This window comes from Falco biarmicus, chromosome 8 (genome assembly GCF_023638135.1).
Source record: "Falco biarmicus isolate bFalBia1 chromosome 8, bFalBia1.pri, whole genome shotgun sequence".
NCBI classification, from domain to species: Eukaryota; Metazoa; Chordata; class Aves; order Falconiformes; family Falconidae; genus Falco; species Falco biarmicus.
This window is the reverse complement of record NC_079295.1, coordinates 41,144,490-41,166,586: the sequence shown is the minus strand read 5'-3', so window position 1 is coordinate 41,166,586 and position 22,097 is coordinate 41,144,490.

Sequence of the window (22,097 nt, the reverse complement as noted above, 5' to 3'; positions counted from 1 at the left end):
ATCAACAGATCTTTTTCTGCGCTGTGTAAGGATGCAGCCAAACGAGCTGCTGTTTAAGGTGTACGTATATTCTTATTGTTAGTAAATGATGGATCTCAAGTGCAGTAATCCTCAGTTCTAGTGCTTGGGGGTTGATTGGCTGGAGTTTGGTGCCCGAAGCAGGGCCAGGTGAATAGCAGTTCTTTTTGATACAATTCTGTCAGTCCACTTCAATATTCAGCTATTTGATTCTACCCTCTTTTCTTAATGTATGGGGGGTTTTTTTCAGGTCAGATACATTGTCTTTGAGGTTAGAGCAAGTACTGGAAGGTCTAGATAGAAACCGGTGAGTTTTATGAGATATATATACCTACCGGTGGCATAATTGCACTGTCAACAGACAGGACAATCTATGTCTTCATAAAATATGAAGCAGTAACTTCAGGACAGTTCATTTCAGCATCAAACCTTGAACGTTTTCCCTTTCCATTTCCAAGTTTACTTTGGTTAAGTTTCAACGTTTTGGGTGTGCTAAATATGAGGAAACATGTGTTTCCAGTGCTACAGCAGGGCCTCGCTGGAGGTTTCGGCTTTGATGAGCAAACACCTTTAGGCTTGTTTGGAAAAGCCTCAGCGGTGACCACAGCGGCCTTGCTGGTATTGGCATTTGTCTGCGTGGGATGAGAGCCAACCTTAATGTGACCAGGATTTATGCAGCATCTTGGTAGGGAGAGGTTCATTTATTTTATCAGAAACCAAGAGCAGCCTGGAAGGGAGGGTGAGAGCCCAAAGCACAACTGGGAAAGCTTAGACATGCTTAAGAACTTATTTCTCCCCCCTTGGAGAGTTCAGTTTTGAATAAAGCGCTCCCTGGGCTCTCACACTTGTTTGCCAGATGTGGTTTTCCCGTCTTTTAGAGCACTAATTGTGTCCCAACTGGTGCATTTTATGGCTTTGCCTATACCTGTAGCAAAACAATTATGAATTCAGCTGTGCCTCTGGAGGGAGAGAAGGGACAGAGAGGTGGGGAGGCGAGTGGTGGCCCCAGGGAACTGGCAGGACATATTATGCCTTTACAAACCGCTGTGCCTCGTGAGCATTAATACCTGCAAAACACATGTTGTAAACACCCTTCCCAGACTACCAGCACATGTTTCCCTGCTCAAAAGGCCCCTTTTAATACTGCTGGCATTGCTAATCTAAATCTGTTATGGGGAGAAGGATTATTGCCCTATGCTAGCGTGTACAAGTGTGGGGGAAGATTCCCTACTAAATCCAGGGCTTAGTGTTTATGCTCATCTGGGAAACCGGCTCATTTTTCTGTTTGGATTTTGTGGATAACAGATAAAATGATGGTTTGGGAAGGTGTGGCCTGCTGCGTACGTAGCGAAGGTATGACTACAGGTTTTACATCTGAAGCCCGTGCAGGGGGGTTGAAGGAGCTGCCCTTGCCCTGGAGGACCTTCCACCTCCAGGCACACCTCCCGTCTTCAACCCAGCTCACATGGCAGCTCCAGTTGCAGGGGGTCTGCCCCGTATGTTTTATTGCTGCTGATTCTCCCAGTGATAAGTTCATCCCATTGACTGGTTTTGGTTTAAGCTGATAAATGCAGACGTGTTGCCGGCGTTCATCAGCTGCTTGTGCTTCTGCCCTGGCTGGTGTGTGGAGACCTGAATCGGGCACCTTCAAAGCCAGGGTGGTGAGCTACTGCGCATCTAACCAAAGCGCATTGTAGAGATGAAATCAGAGACAGGGACTTGTAATGTGTATTCTCCGCTAGGCTATCATATCTTTTGTCACCTGGAGTGCCCAAAGAGGCCTGGTAATGTAATGATGTTTTACAGAAAAGCTTCCTTTTGTACCAAGAGAAATATCATAACGAAGATTGCTCGGAAAGCTCACAGGTTGGGTCTGTGTGAGTCTCCGGAGTGCTCTGTCAGCAAGAAAATGCGAAACCTTAATTTATATTTTTAAGAAACAAGGAAGACCTGAAGCATGAATTCGTGTTGAGTGGTTAGGAATTGTGTGTTTGTTTTTAATATCTATCAGAAGAGAAGAGGGATTCTGGGTATCACGCGTTAGGTGGGATTGCATGGGCTCGGAATCACTCGCACAGGCTTCAGGTCTGTTGAGCAGTTACATGGGCTGAATCCCAGAGCTCACTAAAACCTGACATAGCACTGGAAGGAGAGTAGAAAAGTTAGAGTTGTAAGGATAGTGATTTAAATGGGAGGGGAAAATGCCTCAGCAACATTTTCTGCCTTGCAAAAAACAACAATTTCTCCTCCCTTGTACTGTCACCTGGATCCGCAGAGAAGAGTTTTAATACATTCTTAAAATGAGAAAGAAAAAACTGCTATGCTCTCTTCTGTGTTGCATTATTAACGAGGAGATGTTGGGTCATCACTAATGCAGTAAAGCACCTGGACCTTTGCACTTTGTTTAAACATGCATATCTTGGAGGGGAGATTACAGGAGGATAAAGTACAATATTTTTCAGACTTAAGTGAGCTCAGGTTGAAAGGCTGTATTAAAAAACCAAAAATGTGAAAGCCACTTCTTTGGCTTGCCAAATTGAAGTGTTAATGTTAGATTTGTTAACTGAACCTTGGTTAAACTAAGGTCTCTCTTTCAGTTGTTAGAGCGGGGCGGTTGGTCAGGGGAAAGGTGTTCGCTGCGAGGTGTTGGATGCCTTGTAGGCTCCCCGGGCTGAGCCCACGGTCCTGGTGAAAACCTGCATTCAGAACCCTCGGGGTTCTTGGAGGCAGGGTCAGGAGTCACCCTGGGGCTGCAGTGGCTCCTCCAGCTGCTGTGAGCACAATTCCAGGCAGCGCTGGCTGACAGGGACTTATTGGCCACAGCTGCCGCTGGACTCAGCAAGAAGAAATGCAAAATATCTACAAAAAACAGATAGGCCAGCCAGCAGAGAACTGTGCAGTCCCAGGCCTGTTGCACTGGCCACTGCAGCATGTCTCCTTGCTTCTTGGGCTCTGCCTTTGTGGACCCGAAACCTGCTTGCTCTCCCCAGCAAAGTGGGGATATCATATTGTTTAGGGGTAAAAAAAAAAAAAAAAAAAGTTTTGCTTTCATAACTGCTGTATCTGCCCCTCACAGGAGAGCTCGGGGCCTTTACTTGCCATGAAAAGCTGTGTGATCAACAATATTTTACTGAAACATTCGGGTTTTGCCTGATAAACGCACGTGCTGTATGATGTAATTAGTGCCGCTGTGTCTTACTCCTTCAGCACATCATGCAATGTCCGTCGTCTCGGTGCAACGGTGAGTCTGTGCTGAGACGTTCCCAGACAAATAGAAAAAAAAAGAGTATGCTCACCCAGACGGATAAAAAAGCCTCTGGTAATGACAGACAAACTGTGTTACAGGACAGGAATGTCATGCATGATCAGGTATTTCAGCTAGAGCTTTTAGTTTTTTTTTATTTTCCCTTCAAGTCTTTTGGGAAGGTGGGTTCAGCAGCTGAAGAAAAGAGATGCCATAGTTTCTGACAAGTTAATTAAGCTTTCACTTCTGAGTATTATATGTATAGTGAAGAAAAGAAACTTAATTGTCTTTGCAGTGCCTTTGCAAAACCCAAGAAAAATGCCTGCATATTTTCTCAGTTTTGTCTCTATTTTTGATACTTATTCAGTGTGAGCATTATACTTTCATGGGTTTAATTAAAAGCCAAGTTTTGGAAGCTTCTCAAATGTTAGTTTTGGTACATAGATGTATGCCTTTAAAGAAATATTTATGTGAAATCTAAAGCCTAAAAGGAATCAGAGAGGCTTTAATGCATCAGCTGCCTCCCTTTATATCTTTTGTCCAACTACCGCCCACCTCCTGGTATTTAAGATAACTTCTGAAGAGGTGAGAAAGCTGCTTAGTCCACTTCCAGGGATTTATGAACTCCGAGTCCTCCTACAAATGCAACAAGCAGCTCTTCCTTTGTTAAGCACAACATTCAACTTTGGATTTCTTTCTGTTTAATTTTTAATCATTCCATGCAGTACGTAAGCAAATTGTAGGTTTCTAAATAGCTTCATAAACAGTTACCAGAGAATTCTTTTTCTTTTACCTTCAGCCATTTTGTCTTTTGCTGTGAGAGCTGTTAAAATATAGTTGCTATAAACCCAAAAGTGGCACAGAGAACGTGAATAAAGAATGATTATTCATTATTTCATGATAATTCAAAAATGCAAGAATTGAAATTATAAGGTAGCTGGTTAAAAAGAACTAAAAGGAGTGCTTATTCTCACAAGGTATAATTGAACTGTGGATCTCGGTGTGACAGTGTGGCTTTGGAAGTCAGGAGTTGTCTAAAGGATTAGGCAAAATCGGAGTGATGGAGCTGTGGCTTCTAAACACGATGATCTGGGTATAGCGGATTGCTCAGGGGTCCCTGCACTGCCTGTTGGCAGTCGCTGGAAGGGCACAGGGGCAGGGAGTCGCTGTGCCCCGCACCTTCCCTGAGCATCCTTATCTCTTACCGTGAGGGGTACGGCGTAGGGTTGGACCAAACCTGTGATCATATCCAGTACAGCCATTGTGGGGTCTTCCAAGCTTTGCACCAAAAGTGTGGGAGGATTTTTTGCCGATCTTTTTTTCTGAACTTGGGAAGATGGGGGTGGAGTGCTGTGAAATATTTACAGGCCATTGCAAGAGAAGGGAATGCCAGTGATGGAAGGGTTGGTTAAGGCAGAAAAGAAGAATGACAGTGGGAGCCCAAGGTTAGACAGGTGGGTTGCGTAGGTCTCTAGTAGCATGCCAGTATTTAATTGATGGCCTCTACTCAGTGCTTGTCACAGGGCATTTTCCATGAATGTAATGTTAAAGGGAAGCCAGGAAATTTTGTAAATGTATCTGAAGAGAGCATCTTATGAACCAGGACTGCCTGTAGGTGTTTGCTTAAGACGGGGAAAGGCAGAAAGCTGTTGCTTCCCCATGCAGAAGCAGGGCTTTTTCCTAATTGCTAGTGAGATCTCCTTTATGTAAAAAGTATTCATGCTGCTCTGCACTTGGACAGTTTTTCCTGGAAACCCCTGTTGGAGCTGGTGCATTAAAGAGTATTTCAATCTCTGTCTCAAAATTTACTGGAAATCCAGTTATCAACCTAGGAGCGAGATAGAAATCTAGGACATCATGAGCAGAAGTTTGGCTGAGCACTGAAGTATCTGAGGCTTTTTTAAAGGAGTATGTGTGTGTGTCAGCAGAGATGCTTGAGGCAGGAGGAAGAGTCGACTATTTATTTATTTAATTACTCAGCTTTGCCAAGGCCTAGGAATCAGATTGTTAAACTGAATCCTAAAGCAAACTTTCCCCCTACTCCCCGCCTCTCTCTTCCCCCCTCCTCTCTATCCCCCCACTGCCCACCCCCAAATGGCTCGAACAAAATATTTATTAAGCAGACTGCCTGGGCAACACACAAGGTCTTGCTTTTCTTTCTTGCAATCTTCTGTTTCAAGCACCACCTAATGGCTTCGGTGCAAAATGCAGAGCGCGCATCGCCACGCAGCAGCTGCCAGTTGTTCGGCTGCGGATCGCTCCGAGCAGAAGAAAGCTGCAGAACTTAATAGATCAAATACCAGTCCAAAAATGTAATAGCTAGAGGGAGTTGGCTTTCGTTTTTATAGCATAATACAGCCCCAAATGCCCAGGATATTATGATTTCACCGTGTAAATGCATTATACTACAAAGTAACCATTCATAGCGGCAGACATAGTGCTTGGCTCGTTATGATTTGCCTAATAGAAACAGGGAAGCTTTACTGTTTAAAACTTCTATATAACGTTTCGAGGGGAGCACTGTGCTTCTTAATTCTCTCCTTATTTTAACGTATTTAGCGAGAGAGCACAAAGCAGAAGCCTTGCTCAGCTTGGCTTCCCTGCCACTTGAATGAGATTTTTACATCATTAAAGCATATCAGATGTGCTACTCCCATGCTACAGGCACAGCTACAGATAATTTGATAAGGCAAACATGCATAACATAGACTTGTATCAATAATTAATTTCTTTTAATACTGACATTCTGGGGAGCCTGGGAATCTGGCTTTCCCAATAGCCCATCTGAGCAGCTGTCTAGGAGCCAAGGTTTCTAGTAAAACAAGTAGGCAAATGACCCGACAGGAACAAGTCCTATCAGATTGATATGTTCCCCAAACAATTGTGATTTTAGCACGTCAGCATTTTTGAACAAAGCAGAATTTAATCAGAAACTCCTGGAACAGCTTTAGTGTTGACCTCAGTAATCATTCTTCACGGTTAGAAAATGCCATTTCTTTACTCTCCTGTCACTTTTCCGTCCTTTCCTCTCCCCCTCTGTTACCTTTTTCTTGTTTGATGTATGTTTTTGAGCATGCTGTGGCAGCTGCCAGGTCTCATAATGTTGTTCGGAGCCTTGTCATGGATGGTGTTCTTCCCAAAGCCGCAGCCCTGGGAGTGCATCAGGCTCTCCATCTGAACCGAAGTGAGAAACAACACTTCCAGTCCTCGCCAGTTTGAAAGAGAATCTGAGAATATAAAAACTTAGCAATAAAGAAGTGTTCTTTTAAAGCTGCCTCCTAATTTTGGCATTAGAGGAAGAGCTAGCTCTGCTTTCTAAATATCTGGGGCTGGCATGGAGACCTGTGTTCTGATCTTTGGGTTTTTTGATATTACCTAAAAACTCTTTAACGTTGAAGCGAAGAAGGTGTAGGTGTCACAAAGCTGTTATGTGACACAGAAGAACTAGCCTGGAACATCTCAAGAGAATCACAGGCCAGAAACAGCAGGGCTGGAAGAGCTCTTTGCTTTCTCTCTCTGCCTCCTCTTGCTCATGTCTAAACACATCAAATTTCTAACTCTTGAAATCAGAAATTAAGGATCAATAGTGCTGCAGGTATGTGCCGTCTCTGAAACCAGCATATGTTTCCAGTTGAGTTTCATTAGGAAGGATATTTTAGTCTCAAATTAACCTTTGTTCTACACAATGCTGCTGTTGTGCAACCTTTATTGCTATGAATCAGAGATGCTGGACTATGAACTTGAAATTCTATGTATTTAAAAAAAACACACCAAAACCCCCTAAGTAATTAATTCCACATGACAGTAAGTTTCCTGAAGAGGTAGGGTGTGGGGGAGAGTATGTCCACCTCCCATTTGCTGCGATTCCCAACATGAGTTATAGGCCATCTGAGAAGCAGAAAAAAGAGGGGATTTTAAAAGGCAATTTGAACGTCTTTTTTTTTTTTAATCCCCTAATCCAGCAACACACTCACATTACATGCACACAGTCTGGGCGTAGCACCTGTCTGGGTATCCTCACAAGGGAAGGCCAGAATTACGCACCTGTTTTGTTTTGTTTTGTTTTGTTTTGCTGTCTTCTGCTCAAAAGTTTTATAAGTTGTTGCTGGAGTGGCACAAATCCAATAAACTGTCTGGTCCATAGCCTGCTCCTTGGCTTCTCAAACAGGAGCCTTATCCAGGGATATGAGGGGATTAAATGATATAATTGTTTTATATAATGTGTGCTGCGGCTCTGGCTGAATTTTAAAATGGAGGCTGCTTCCATTCCAGTTTGGAGAGCAGCCGCTTTCATTGCCCTGTGTTAGTTGTGGCATCGACTGCACTGGACCCCAGCAGGTACCAGGGCCCTCTCCCTGCCTGCTGGGGAAATACCTGCAGCACCTCTGGACGTGCTCGGGTGTGCTCTGCTCGGTGCCTGGAGGGGACTTTCAGGCCAAACAGGATGATGTTTTGTGAGATTTATATCCTTTCAGAAGTGGTTGGTAGAGAGGGGTGAGTCTGGGTTACAGCTAGGATTCAGGCAGTGATCCCGTGCCAAAGTCACGGTCAGGTGCTAAAACCATTCTGTGGGATGCAGTCCATGCAAACTAACCAAAAGCCAGAAAACTGCCAATGTAGGGTTTAGTAGTTATCTACTTTATAAAAAGTAACATTTTCATTTGTAAAAGGTTCTAAGCATGCACATTTTTAAAAGCTATCCAAACCTAAAATGCTGAGGTTGCAAGTGCAGGAACCATGGAGTTTTCCAGAAGAAAAGTACATTTTTCAGGTTATCATTTTCCACGTGTATTTGTAAGAAATAGCACTACCTGGTAATTACAAATGAGTTTTAGAATTAATGCAGTGGAAATTATTTCTTCCAGTGCAGTTGAAAACTGCAGACTTCACCCTAAAGAAGTTGTGTTCAAGCAGGATGGAGCTACCTGAGCTGGGACATTCATTCCTGTGGTTTTCTCAGAGACTTTAGTACTCTGTATTTAGTCTTTACGGCAGTAACCTATTTTTAAGAAGTTATGTACTCATTAAGATAAGATGAAGCAAAAGATGGAACACATTGTTAAGGAATATTATCCATAAACTAATTTAGAGCTCAGTCACATGAAAGCCAAGCCCAGCTTTGCTCACACAGTACACGATAATGATATGTTTCAGGATTGCAGCTGAGAACAAATTTGACAGATCTATGCACTGTGCAATCACATTTGCTAATGTTAGTTTTAAAACAGTAAAAATCAATCCCGGTTGAAAATATTTTCTTGGGAAAGCTGAGAACCTATCTTAGTATTGCCTGGTAATAGATCTGGGCACCCATTCAGTAGGAGCACGCTGCATTGCCCTTGCAAGGATATCGCTGCTGCTGGCTCCCATGCCGTGTGCTCAAGCAGAGCTGCTGGGGACACGGGTGCCCGGTGGGTGATGGTGCTGAACTTTCATGATGCGCATCTCCAGATGCCTGCTCCAGGACTGGGATGGTCTGTCCTGGATGCTCTCAGCACGGGCCCTTTGAGTGACCAACTCAGGCTGCCAAATGAGAGTAGCAACATGGAGCATCCATAATGTCAGCGTGGAGATCATACAGAAGCCACCCTGCAGCTCTTTCTGAGCTGTACCTTGCCTGGTATTTCACCTCCAGGTAGAGGTGGTGGTAATACTTAGGTTTAAAGTGTTATTTGGTCATGCCTGGCCTTGGACAGGCGAAATAGCTGCTCTTCCCCATGCAGCCGTATCTTGCTGAAGGTACCCACCCTGGATCCCGCTCCCTCTTCTATGGATGACAAGGTGTGTCTGACAAAACACTCCCTCAGAGGGCTTTTGGATTTTGGAACATGCTCACTCTAAGTCTGAATTTGATAATGTCTTTATATGCTGCAAGACATCTGTTTGAAGGGATTTTTGGAGAGAACCGTGAGATTACTTCCCATAGCGATGGATGAATAGAAAGAAGCTTCCATAGGTGTTTCGCTGGCTGAGTTCCTGCTGGAACAATCGTTCCAGTGCTTCTGGGTTTTCATTATATTGTGTAATTAGTGAAGGTGTCAGGGAAATTTGAGCCTAGGATAACCACGATTTTATCACTTTAGATCTTAATAAATAAGTGTTCTGAGGTCTAAGCTTTGCAAGTGGCTTAGACATGTGGGTCTCAGGGGTGGAAGCCACCAACATTCGCTTTGGGGGATAGCAACCCATGTATGTGCTGTTACTCTGAGGCAAAAGCAAAATAATTCAAATGAGGGAGCTGAACGATCTCTCCATACTTTATAATCATCACACATTAAGAATTCACACACTGACAGCTAAAACAGCTCAGCCAAATTGGGACAGCTGGTTATGTGTCCAACCCCTGTGATCCTTCCTCCTGTCTCTAGTTCACTTCTTAAAATACAGGTTTACGTAACCGGTCACATTTTTCAAAAGTTCCTAAATCTTTCTAACTAATTGGAGAGTTTTCTGAATTTTCAAAATATCTACAGATAAATTATGCAGATAGCATGGTGAAGATATTCATCCCAGCTCACACATTTATGTCCTGCTCCTGCAGTCGTACCAGGGGGAGTTTATGCACATGAGCAGCCTCAGTGAATCATTGTGGTGGTTATTGCAGAACGGGGCCTTGGAGTTAATCAAGTTGTGAAAACATAATTTCTTTCCTGTTCGAAATACAGCAAACAAAATTCTCATCTTATGCTTTTCTATTTTGCTTCCAGTGTTTCAATTTTCTTTTATTCAAGTGAATTAATTTTGCTAGCTAAATGCAACACCTCCTCTGGAATGCCAAGCAGAGGGGAATACTGCAGCGTGTTTGAATCTCGAAAACAAAATAATTGCTTTAAAAATAGCCTTATATTTCTTCATTTTATGACGTGCTCTCTTTAGACTCGATAATCATCTTTTCTTGTACTTGAGATACCTTCCCTCCCCACACCCACTCTCTCCTATCACCCTGAAATTCTGGAGGAATGGTGGAAGATGTACCTGGCAGCCTCATTCCCAGCACTGGCAGAGGCGATGGAGGCAGCCAGCCCTCGAAAGGATTTTGGGGGAGAGGTTTTGAACATTGTAAAATGAGATTTTAATGTTCTTCAGAAGCCTTTTGCTCTCTGCTGCAGCCACATTTGGATGCTCTGGTCTCTGGTGACCACAGAAGTTTGCAGCTCCTGGAGCAAGCGGTGGGGAAGGACCAGCGGCTAGCATCAACAACCTGCGGTTTTACTGCCGGTGCTTTTGAAAAGGGCATTTTGGTTGAAAAAAACCCAAACACCAGCGATATTCTCTTCGGGTGCGGAGGTGTGGGGAGCAGGGAATTTAAGCAACATGAGACACTCCAAAGGATGTGAGCAAATAATAAAAATGAATTGTTGTGGCTTCAGCCAAACTGAGAGTTTAGAACCAAATTTGCTTTCTGAAACATACCTCAGTAATGACAAACGGTAAAAGCAGGTGGAAACAAATCTATCCAGCTGCTGCAGCCAAGGGGAAGTTGGAAGCAGCCTGAATCCAGCAGGTTTCTACATGTTACATGAAAAGTGGTTGCTTGTCCAGATTGCAGTGTTGAAATGCCCATATTTCCTTAATGCTTTTTTAATGAAAAACCAGATCCGGGAGAACTTTCTCATTCCTTCTGTTTTCAGACTGGTTTTCAAATATTTCTTGGTTGTCTGAGAGCTCACTGTAATGCTGGGCAATTCAGAAATAAGTGAGGCCTGCTTAGAAAATCTGTTTCAGGAAGGTAAAGGCTTTTGTCTCGATGTGAATGACTTTTGCAAAAGGAGTTCATTCTTTACATTCTGTTCTTTGATGTGGCTCTGCCAAGTTATGAGTAAACAAAACACTTAATGCACATTTCTGTGTATGATTTGCTGAGGCTGATGTACAAAGTTTGAAGGGAAAGTTGAAGCTTTTTGGGTGAATAAAACCCAAGACTTAAAAGTGGTGAATACTTGCTGAAATCCTGTGAAAGAGCAGATTGTGCAACAGTTCTCAAAAAAGATAAAACGGGAAGGAGATAAGTAATGATTCTGTGTATTTGCTGTCTTAAGAAATAGGCTGGGAATGAACTGTTCTCTAGTTCTGTCCGCAGTCTCTTGTCAAGCAAATGCTTATCGGGTATATTTTCAGCCCACTTTCAAGGAAAATTTTTCCATCCTCGTCAACAGCATCAAAATCCAAGAAAAGAAGGGTGGGGAAGGTGCTGTGAAGTATGATTCTTGTCCTTTCAAAATAATAGGGAAAATTGAGAATACGTTAGGCTAGTTATTAACTTTTTCAATTTGTATGTTGTTTCTGGCTTAGTTTTCCTTCTGGCACAGAGAGCAGGGCATAGGGGGGAACGTTTCCTTGTGTTTCCTCCCGGCAGCTCCCGCTCGGCAGGCTCACGGAGGCAGGTCACTTTGCCCTCTCACAGCCAAGCAAGCAGCGCGGAGGAGATCACCCCTAATCGTGGCTCTCAGTGTGCGTTCGGTGATGTGATTCATGCTCTTGTATTGGAGAGCAATTTGCGTTCTCCCACAAAAATCAGAGACATCAAAAGAGAAAGTGTTATTTTGGCAGTCCAGGTAATTTTCCTTCCTCTCCATTTCTTACCCCTGGCAATAACCTGAAGGCTTCCCGCGAAAATATTTTGTGGATGATTTTAACTCTTGAAGAGGTCATAGAAGCTCCCAGAATCTGAACTTTTTTCGAGGGGATGTTGTCTGTCCTGCAAAGAACATATAAATAATATAAATAAATTAAAAAATATATAAATAATAGTTTGTTTTTCATATAAGGAGTCTGATTTTTTCAAGGAAAAAACCTACTTTTTTTGCTAGGTGGAACAGTGGAAGCTGTTGGGTTGTGAATGCTTGAAGAAGTGTGGCCCCAAGGTCTGGTGATTAAAGAAAACTTTAAAAGTATGAGATATTTCTCACATTAAAAATCTGTACAGGTAGACCAGATAATATCACAATCAACCTTCGCTAAAATGCCAGTAATGTATTTTTCTGGCAGAATATATACATTAGCTATATACACCACGACAGGCTGGAGATTTTTGTGCAGTGATTCCCGACTATGAATATCTAAAGCAAAATAGCACAGGCAGTATGGCGCTGGATAATGACTTGATCATCTGTGTATAGGTTACTAGAGAGTTACTACCATTGTACGAAGTTCAGAGGAGGATAGCTGAGGTGTAAAGCAGGAAAACTGCTCTTAGAGTTGTGTTGAAAAAAAAGGCTCATGGGCTTTTATGGTTCAGAATATATGAAAAAGGACCTAGTAAAACAGATAAAAAAAAATGGCTAGCCCTGATAACTGTGGTGCAGAGCCTGGTCGGAAATCTCAGATACTTCTTGGAGCGGTAGCAGAAAAACAGCTATAAGAAATAAAGCTGAGTTTTCTCTCACCTTATTTGGAGATTAACCACACATATATGTTTCTCTTGTTTGGTCTGGGTTTTTTCCCCCAGGTTCCTCTACTTTATTTTAAGTGCACAAGTTTACAGAAAGGAGAGCCTCTGTGTTCAGTGATGGAACCATGCAGGTTCAAACCTTTGGCAAAACATCGTAAAATTTGGCTTTCTAAAGCAAGTTTGATGCAGTCCCACTGAAGTACTCACATTTGTACTTTGTGGTGATTCAAGGTGTTAATTCAAGATGTGACCTTTCCCAGAGGGCTGACCCTGCAGGTGCAGAGATGGCCCCTGCCAGTGGGATGGAGGCAGCAAGAGAAGCACACACACACACACAAACAGGCAAAAACTCAGGGTTGAACTGCATTAAAATCCACCCAGACAGCCCAGGTCACCATGATGTCATCTTACTGGCTCTTTAGGAATTTCTTTGCCGTGTAGGTGTGACCTCAAGGTACAAAGAACCACTTCATTTTAGTGGTGCCCTGCTTTTGTGCCTTGCTTGAATCTGGTCATAGATCCTAGTCAAGCATTGCAGTGACGATCGCGCAGGGCTCAGAGGGGGAAAAATGATAATGAATCAACTACAATTTATTTCCAAGCTTTTTTGGACGGGCCTCCTATGTCATCAAGCTTTCGATGGCACCAGGCCAGCTTGGCACTTAGTGCCCTGGCTGGACATCACCACGGGTCGCACAGAGGCTTTTTTCTTTTCCAAGGAATGCTTCCTTCTCTCTAAGTGGTCTAAAAATATGCAGATTACGAGAGTCAAGGCACAATCATTTCAACTATTTATGAAGGGGAGGCACTTGGAGTGAAACCCAAGCTATTCTGAACAGGGGAAAACACCTAGGCCACATCTATGGCATAGTGCGCATTGTGCATCTGAAGTATTGTAGAGAAAGGCAAAGTTTTTCCAGAATAAACACTGTTCAGTGTCAGCTGTACATAAGCAGAGCCGAGGGAACTGAGCGGAGCAATTACAGCGCTTTGCAGAATCAGAAAAGTGACTAGCAAGCTCTTAGGAGAGCAGCCACTGTGATCCTAGGAGATCTCGGAGAAAGAGCTACGAAATGACGATGACAACAACAAAAAAACAAAACAACAACAACAAAAAAAAGCAAGAGGAGAGTTCAACGTCAAACTGGCAGACTCTACAGTGTCATCTGTAAAATGATATCATCTGCCAGAAAGCCTGCTGCCAATTCATACATTTTTCTGCATTCACAAGTTACAAGTGCGCAGCTGTGAGGCTATTGAATTTCATGACTGTACATTTGCAGCTTGTGAATTTGTCAGTAGGCATTTCCATCTTGATAATATTTGTTGAGAGCTGTGCAGTATGTATTGCCTTTATATTAGATATGCTTAGTACAGTCTGCAAATGCTAATCTGAGGATCTCTGCTGGACCATAGTAAAAGTAGCTAAGACCCACTATTTTCCTACTGGTTTGCATTTATATTTCTTGATTTTTCAGAGCTATTAAGCATGACTGGAACCTCATTGTGAAAAGCAGCTGAATATATATATGTATTCTGAAATAGGGGAACATCATCCACTTGCATTATCATTAATTTCTTTTCTTTGCTTTTTTGTGTTTAGTTCTATGGAAACCTCATTCCCCAGCATGTGATACCCCGAATGCCAGAATTGTTGGGCGATTAGAAAAATGATTTTTGAAAAAAAAAATTAAACATGTTAAAAATACAGCAGCAGTGATTTTTCATGTACATTAATATCTTTTCAAATTAAAAAAAATAATTAAAAAGACCTGTGAAAAATAAGGAAGCTTTCCTTTGGTGAATGGAGGAAGCAAAAATGTCTGTTTAAAGTAGTTTGCTGAACACCACATAGGAAATCTCACTTTTAGCAATGGTCTATAAATGTGTCTCTCTTAAGCTGAGTATTCTAGAAATTTCAGGCGAAATTGTGCCTTAAAGGTACAGTTCTGAAGTAAAGGGATATCTGTGTAGAAGGAAAGGAGACCTAAGAAAAAAACAGTCTTTTTCATTTGGAGTTCACTTTGTAATATCTGGGCAGCACATTTCACAGTGGGAATGCTGCCAAAAGCCTGGCTGTGTAGTAAATAAACATTTCGGGGAAAAGCTGGCTCAAAGAAGATGGCTAGCCAAGTAGGATCTTGAGTGTCTATTTATTAATTTGTTTATTCGCTTTAATTCTGTCCTTGTATATGACACCGATATGTGTATGGTTAGCAAATGACAGGTTCATTCACCAGAATCAAGATATAATTAGACAATAGCCTGTTATGGCTGCAAATGCCAACTCTTCTTGCTGTAAAACGTGGTCGGCAGAAGCCCCCATCTCCCTGAGAGGCAGCAGCAACTCCCGTGGCGGTGCGGCCTGCTCCTGGCAGCAAGCCTTCCCCCACCCCGCGCCCAGGGGCCTCTACTTCATGAGTGGCCTTCTCACGTACAGGGGGGCAACTGGTGACTTTCTATGTTAAAATGATCACAAAATGCACCTTGTGAGAGGGCAGACAGCAGTATGGAGCGTGCTTGGTGGTTGTTTGGGATCCCAGTGCCTTGGATGGTGACACGCCATTGGGAGGAGGCCATCCCTGGCTCTGGCTTGCCCTCTGGGCTGAATTCAGAGCAGTGAGTGCAGTGCTCTGACCAAACTGTGCCTTACGGCCATGGATTCCACCTAGGAAAGCCCCTCGTGCCGTAGCTGCTGTAATTTGATTGCTTTCTTCGTCACATCCTTGGTGCTGGTACCTGTGAAGTCTCTCTTAGGGTGTCCTAAAGGATCCTCCAGCCCAGCACACAGTTACTGGAGCACACACTAAAGACGAAACAAATTCCGAGTTGGGTTTTCCCAGTCTGTCACAATCCGTGACTGCTGGAGCAGTGAGCTGTTTCAAAGGCGGCTCTCGCTGGGATTATTTATCCCTTGCCGACGTGTCTGCAGTGCCTGGGGAATAACAGAGCTTGCTGAGACTGGGAGCTGTTTGCCACCAAAAGCCCAGGTGCATCTTCTTTCTTTCTGTGGAATTGAATCTTATTTCACTTCCCTCACCAACTTAGGGGAAGATAATACTAAAAATCTTTTGCTGGCCATAAGTAAATAAATAAACAAGCACCAGAGTTCAAGTATGTGTGGCATCTTGCTTTCCCTTTGCAAGCAGTGTAAACAAACAAAGCAGTCTTTTTTACACTACTTCTGCAAAACATTGCCAATTGATAATGTAGTAGTAATATTAACACATGCCTGTTCAAAAATGTGACACATACTTTTGGGTCTTTGAGATTAGTTCCTCCAAAGTGCTTTTTCTTCGGCTGCCTGACAAGGCTTTTGGCTCCACTTCAGTCTGGTAAGAAGACAGCTGCTCAAATTCTGACACAAATGAAGAAAATTGATGGTATGCCATCTCCAAAATTCCCTTTTTCCTGGCAGGCACTACTAGACTGAGTGCTAGGAGTCATTCAAAGTTTCGGGCTTTTTTTTTTTTTTTTCCTCAAATGTTAGCTGGGGGAGGATTTGGGGGTTGCTTAGTTGGCTGGGCTGCTTCTAATAATGTTTGACACTTGCATGGAGTCTGCATCTCTCAGAACATAAACAAGTATCATAGCATTAATACTTAACACTGCTTAGCCAGCTTGCTCGTTTAGCTGCTGTTGTACACTGAATTATCATTAGCATGGCTTTGCATAACGTTTTAGCAATATATTTATCTTTGTCATGGAAATGCAGGAGAGACAAACTCCAGTGAGGGTCCCTGTAAGGATGGATCTTTTTAGGGGTGTTTCTGTACCTCTGGGTCTTCCTGAGGTATTTCTTTAAGGAAGGTAGAGATGCATATGGGTGACCAAGAGGAATAATGCCTAGTAGCTAGCGAATTTTGTTTGCCCACCACAATATTCCTCTGAACTCTCTGATTCTCCCTCTAGTGCGTGAGCCTAGAGGTGTTCTCAGGGTTGTGAAGAGCACTTGTTACAGAGTACATGCATTTATTGTTTTAGCTGAGTACAAAGGAAAGTCCTTTCATTGTGCTTTGCTGCCACGGTTTTCCTGCTCCTCGAGGTAACGCAAACTACATTTTCCATGTTGTTCCTCATGGACTATTTCCTGAGTCAAATTTTTTGTCTGCAAAAGACCTCAGTTGTTTGGGACTGTGTAAAGTGTACCTTCACACCTGTCTGTCTAAAAAGTAGTGAATTTCTTGTGTGACCATCCCATTGTTTTAGAAATAAAACCCTAGTCTAGTTTTAGACTACTTGTTTTCATGATTGTCAGTATTGTTGCGAAGGGTTTGATTTTGATACACAGTTTGCTATTCGTTTTTAAACCTCCATGGAAAAGAATCTATGTAAAGCTCTGAATAATGCACATGACATATGCTGCCTGTCTTGCAGAAGGAACTGAAGAACCTGACAGCACTTTGCATTTTCGGAGCTGGCGAATAGAGACAGTAAACTTTAGTCAGGAGTTTTTGGGACTCGGAGGTCAAACCAAGAAGAGTTCAGAGCTGCTCTAGCAGACACGGTAATTAAATGGAGCTCAAAGGATGTGTTCAGAGCTGGCCTGAAATTAAATATAATCTAGTTAGTGTTACTATTACTTCATAAAGACACCTTTTTCCTTGGGGTGGTAGAACTTACGTCCATCAGTTAACAGCAAAATCCCTTATCTAAAGCATTTAACATTCAGCAAGCTTAGATGAACAGGCAGCAGGATCTCATAGGTTTATATATAGGGAAATGCTAATAAAGGTGGTGCTATTAACTTTGTCACAGCAATAAATAACAGCTATGTACACAACTCAACTCAATTTTCTTTGTTAGATGTGGAATTAATAACTACTATCAATTTTTATTACCCTCCACTGTTGTTCCTTCGCAGTACCTGGAAACTTGCACAAGATGGGTGATGCCTTTGCAGCAGCTACTGTGCACATACGTGAAAGTAGGACACACACTGGTAAAAATGCTTTGGTTCTTTAAAGTAGGTAACAAAGCTATACCCAAATCTATTGAATCTTGACTGCTATTGAGTATTTTGTGAAGGTAGCAAAATTCAGTCTGATGAGCAGCTCTGAGAGAAGAAGATTCAATTCTTACTTGAGGGAAATAACAAGTTAAAGTGGGGTGGTTGTTAAAATAATACTAAAAGAAATAATTTTCAAGAATCAAATACTGACACACACCCCCAGTCCAATTTTGACTTAAGTTCCTTGTGAACTAGTTATGGGCTCAATCAAAAATATCATTTTTCTAAACAATATGTGGATGGAAACTCTTCAGCCAGCTCATTTCACAGCCATTTGGAGGAGGCAGCACCATGTGCAAGAGGCTGGTGAGTGCTCGGAGGCAGCTGCAATGCTGTTGGGGCTGCGAGGTTATTGCTGTCCCCTCCCAAAGGCAGCAAGCGCCCTGCCAGCGTGTGGTGTCAGCTTTGTGTCCATCAGCAACTCAAATCGGATATACTCAATCCATATGAACTGGTAGCCAGTTTTGATGTTTTCATCTCAAACAAGTCCTTTTTGGTTTTTTGTTTGTTTGTTTGTTTGGTTTGGTTTGTTTTAAGAGACTAGGAGAATCTGGGTTTTGTCCAGCTGAGCTTTCCCGGAGCGATGGTTTTGCCTTGGACCTCGTACAGGTGGGGTGCATGGAACACGTGTGGCAGAGTTTACCTTTTTAAAAAATACAGCTAGCTCCTTTGTCTCTTAGGCAACTGCAAAAATAACTCCATCAAGAATAAACCTGCAAACAAGGGCGAAAAAGCAGAACTGTGTGAAGACATGAAATATACTGGTTTAAATAGTCCTGCAAAGCTCTTTCCTCCCCCTGTACCCTTCCAAGGTGGTAATGATGTGCTCTGATTCTTAAGCACAAATCCTGACTTGCATAAATTCAGAGATTTCATCTGTATAATCTGCAAATTACTAAGATAGTAATACCTGGATATTTTATGGCACATCCTTAAGTCAATAGGCAAAAGGTTTCTGAATAAAAGCCTTAAAATTACCTTATGAATTATTAACTATTCCCTGTATTACCGTTGAATTATAAAGACGTAGAAAAATAGGAAGGAGAATTGAAAAGCATCAATCTCAGGTTCTTCAAAGTGTAATACTAATCCTTTCAGCAGTGTACAAATCTTTTATTAAAGATAAAGAGGAAGCTATACTTTTTTATTTACTTGAGGAGATGTTCAATCCACATGATTAAAAATCTCATTACTGACTCAAGTCAGGGAAGTGATTTATTACTGAAACAAAATAGAAGGAATTTTGCTGCCCATAGCTGTATTTATTGTGAAGAAAACTCTCTGTTTGTATCTACTTTTGTGTGTTAGCTATTTCTAAGGGTGGATTCCATTTTTCTGGGAATGATGGGGCTTTGCTGCAGTCTGCAGCTGAAGTACTGCTACCTTAAGAGAGAAAGCCTGAATGAAAATTACAGGTACCAAGGGATACATTTTTGCTCTGGTAAATTTCAATGAAGCAGATGATGTCTGATTAGGTAACAGAATGTACAGAAATTCAGGATTTTATACATAGGGACAAGATATGCAAGCATAGCTAATACTGAGAAGCAAGTGGCGGTATTTTAGGGATTCTTCACGTATCATGTATACTAATATTTATCAATCAGTATAATATAGATGTACTGTTCAAAAAGAGCCCTTGAAGTGAACTATCAGTTTACAACGATAAAAAATGATGAACTCAATGACATTATTTCCAGAAATACTATCCTACTTAGGGAAATATATCTAAGAATATACGTAGTATTTTTGTCCTTACCAGACCTGAAGCAGGTCAACTATTTTGTCTTTTTTTTGGCAGCTCTGTGGGTGCCTTCTACTTGAAAAGGGTAAATGTCTTAAATATTGAATTATGCCCAGCGTAAGTTCCAGTGCTATTTATATTACAGCATACAATGTAAAATGGAGATAATACGGAATTTATTTACGTCACAGCAGCTGTGGAAAAACTGGGTTATGCACAGTTGCATATAAAGACAAGACATTAAATGGTGCCATCAATTCCTGCAAGCCAGCAGAAATAGCTTTTCTCTCCCTGATAACCATGCCTGGATGGCTCCCAAGGCTGAGTGCTAGTTTTGCACATCCCACAGGAAGTTTGGATTCTCTCCTACATCGTGGGTGGAAAATGCCTGGTATTATCATGACAGGTGCAATAGGTACTGAAACGTAAACCTTTCACTGATCCTGGGTAACATATTGCCGTCCTAGGCTTTGCTCCAGAGGAGTGTTTTGGGAGAAATTACGTATCTGGAGGTAAAGAAACATTTCTGGAAATAGGTTGCTTCAAAAATTTGGCAGCTCTTCAGATGTTCGAAATGTTAGAAGTAGTCAAGGCAGAGATCGAATAGTGGGTGGAGGGAGGCAAAGAAAGCAGTTAAAGGTGCATAATGTATTGTAAAACTGTGGGAGAGATCTGTTGCACAAACATCATGGTCATTTAAGGAGGGATTCATGTGGCAGCTTACAAAACTGTGAGAACTGAATTTGTTAAGCACCTTTACTAAGCTCACTTGTTCTCAGTCCGCCGTTGTATTTCCATCTGGCTTTGGCGTTCGAAGCACTAAGCAACTTCACCTTCCACTCACCAGCTGCAGAACTTCAGATATTAAAAAATAACCAAACTGTCAGAGTATTTCCAGTTTCTCGACTTAAAGCTATGTCTTGGTGATCTCAGGAGAAACCCAATGTAAAACATTGTGCCATGGAATTGCAGAAATGCTGAGGGGACTCTTTCCAAAGGTTAGGATGGAAAAGCTGTTTTCTAGCGAGAAGGAGAGATCTTCAGCTTCCAGTAAGACCTGGCAAGTCCAGCAAGATGTCAACAGGCATAGCACTCTCCACATGCCCCATGGACTTTAGGTAGTTTGCAGGGCAGAAGTAAACATGCCGTGTAAATTTGCAGGGCAATCCATAAGTATGCTCCGTCAGTGTGTCTTCAATTTGAGCAGCTCTGGGATATCAGGAAGCAAAGAAATATAAGTGGGAGTCATACTCCTGGTTGTGTTTGGCCTGTGCTGATTAAGCTGCGTGACTTTACAAGGAAAGGCAGAATGTGAAAAATGCCACCAAAATGTCTTTTTAAAATATCACTGAAATCTCTCTCCAAAGTGGTTTTTGTTGTCATAGTTTTGGCAGTTGAGGGAGGATCCTCAAGAGAACAAGAACTTGTTTTCTCTGGAAAATATGTTTTTCTTTCTTTTTTTCTCCTATATTTGCACATAAGTGTTGTTATGTTTTCATTTCCATCTGGAAGGTACAATCTTCATCTGAAATCTTTCTGTCGTAGCTTTATGAAATAGAATCTAAGTAGGTGATAATGAACACATTAAACATCTGATGATGATTAACAAGATACTTTTAAGATCTTGCTTTATCCCATGGAGTAATTTGTGTGTGTAAATGCATTACATGCCAATGTCTGCTCAACCTGAATCCTTCCAGGATTTTTCCTGCTTTCAAAGGGAGGGTTATATGAGTGTGTTAGATTGGGTTGGGAGTGCGACTGTCCACATTTCTGCACTTAGGTTTGCAACTTGGAGACCCTCAGCACCAATTCTGTTGCTCTGTCGAGAGGGTCCTGTTGGCTGGCAGTGCTCACTAGTGTACACATAGCTTAGGTTGTTCCTTGCATCATCTCTGTGAATGACAAGGCATCAATTAGGCAAGATGAATTTTAAAAATATAATGTATGTGCTAAATGGGATAACCGCTCATTTCTGAGCTTATGTGAATTTTGTTTTTCAGATGTTTACCTTCAGGAATACTCAGCAACTAAGAAGTATTTGCCCCAGATACTGCATTCTGGATTTCATCTGCCAGAGTCTGGGTTTTATCTTCATAAATCTTTGGTAAGTTTGTGTTTGTGATTTGGCTTGAGTTTAACTTTATTTTAACTGTATTTTGTTCTAACTGTAGTGTAATTTGTTGTAAATATTATTGAAAAATCTGATTTTGAACATCTGAGAAAAAGACAACAGCTTGGAAAAGGAATAGAAAAATCACAGAGATAAAGATGCACCCAAATAGTCTGTCTAACAACTAGCAAAATTATAAGTTTGGATTACAATCTAATTTACAGCTTATATATATTGTAACTTTTCTGCATTTATTGTACTGTAGAATACCAAGTCAATGTCAATGATTTGACATTGCTTTCAAAAAGTACAATTACAGTATATTCCATGGAAGAGTTATGTTTCACAGCAGTCCTTTGTTATAGTTGGCAATAAGTTTGACACAGCTTGGTTCAGAGCTGAGTATTTAACTTTTTTCCAAAACATCATTCAATAAGGCACTTGTAAGACTTTGCAATGTATTACAAAAAAGCGCATCTATCAAAGCAGTGCCATAAATGTATTTATTTATGAATATGTGCATGCACGTATTTTATGTATATAGATTGATAAGTATGAAAAGTTTTCAAGGTCATT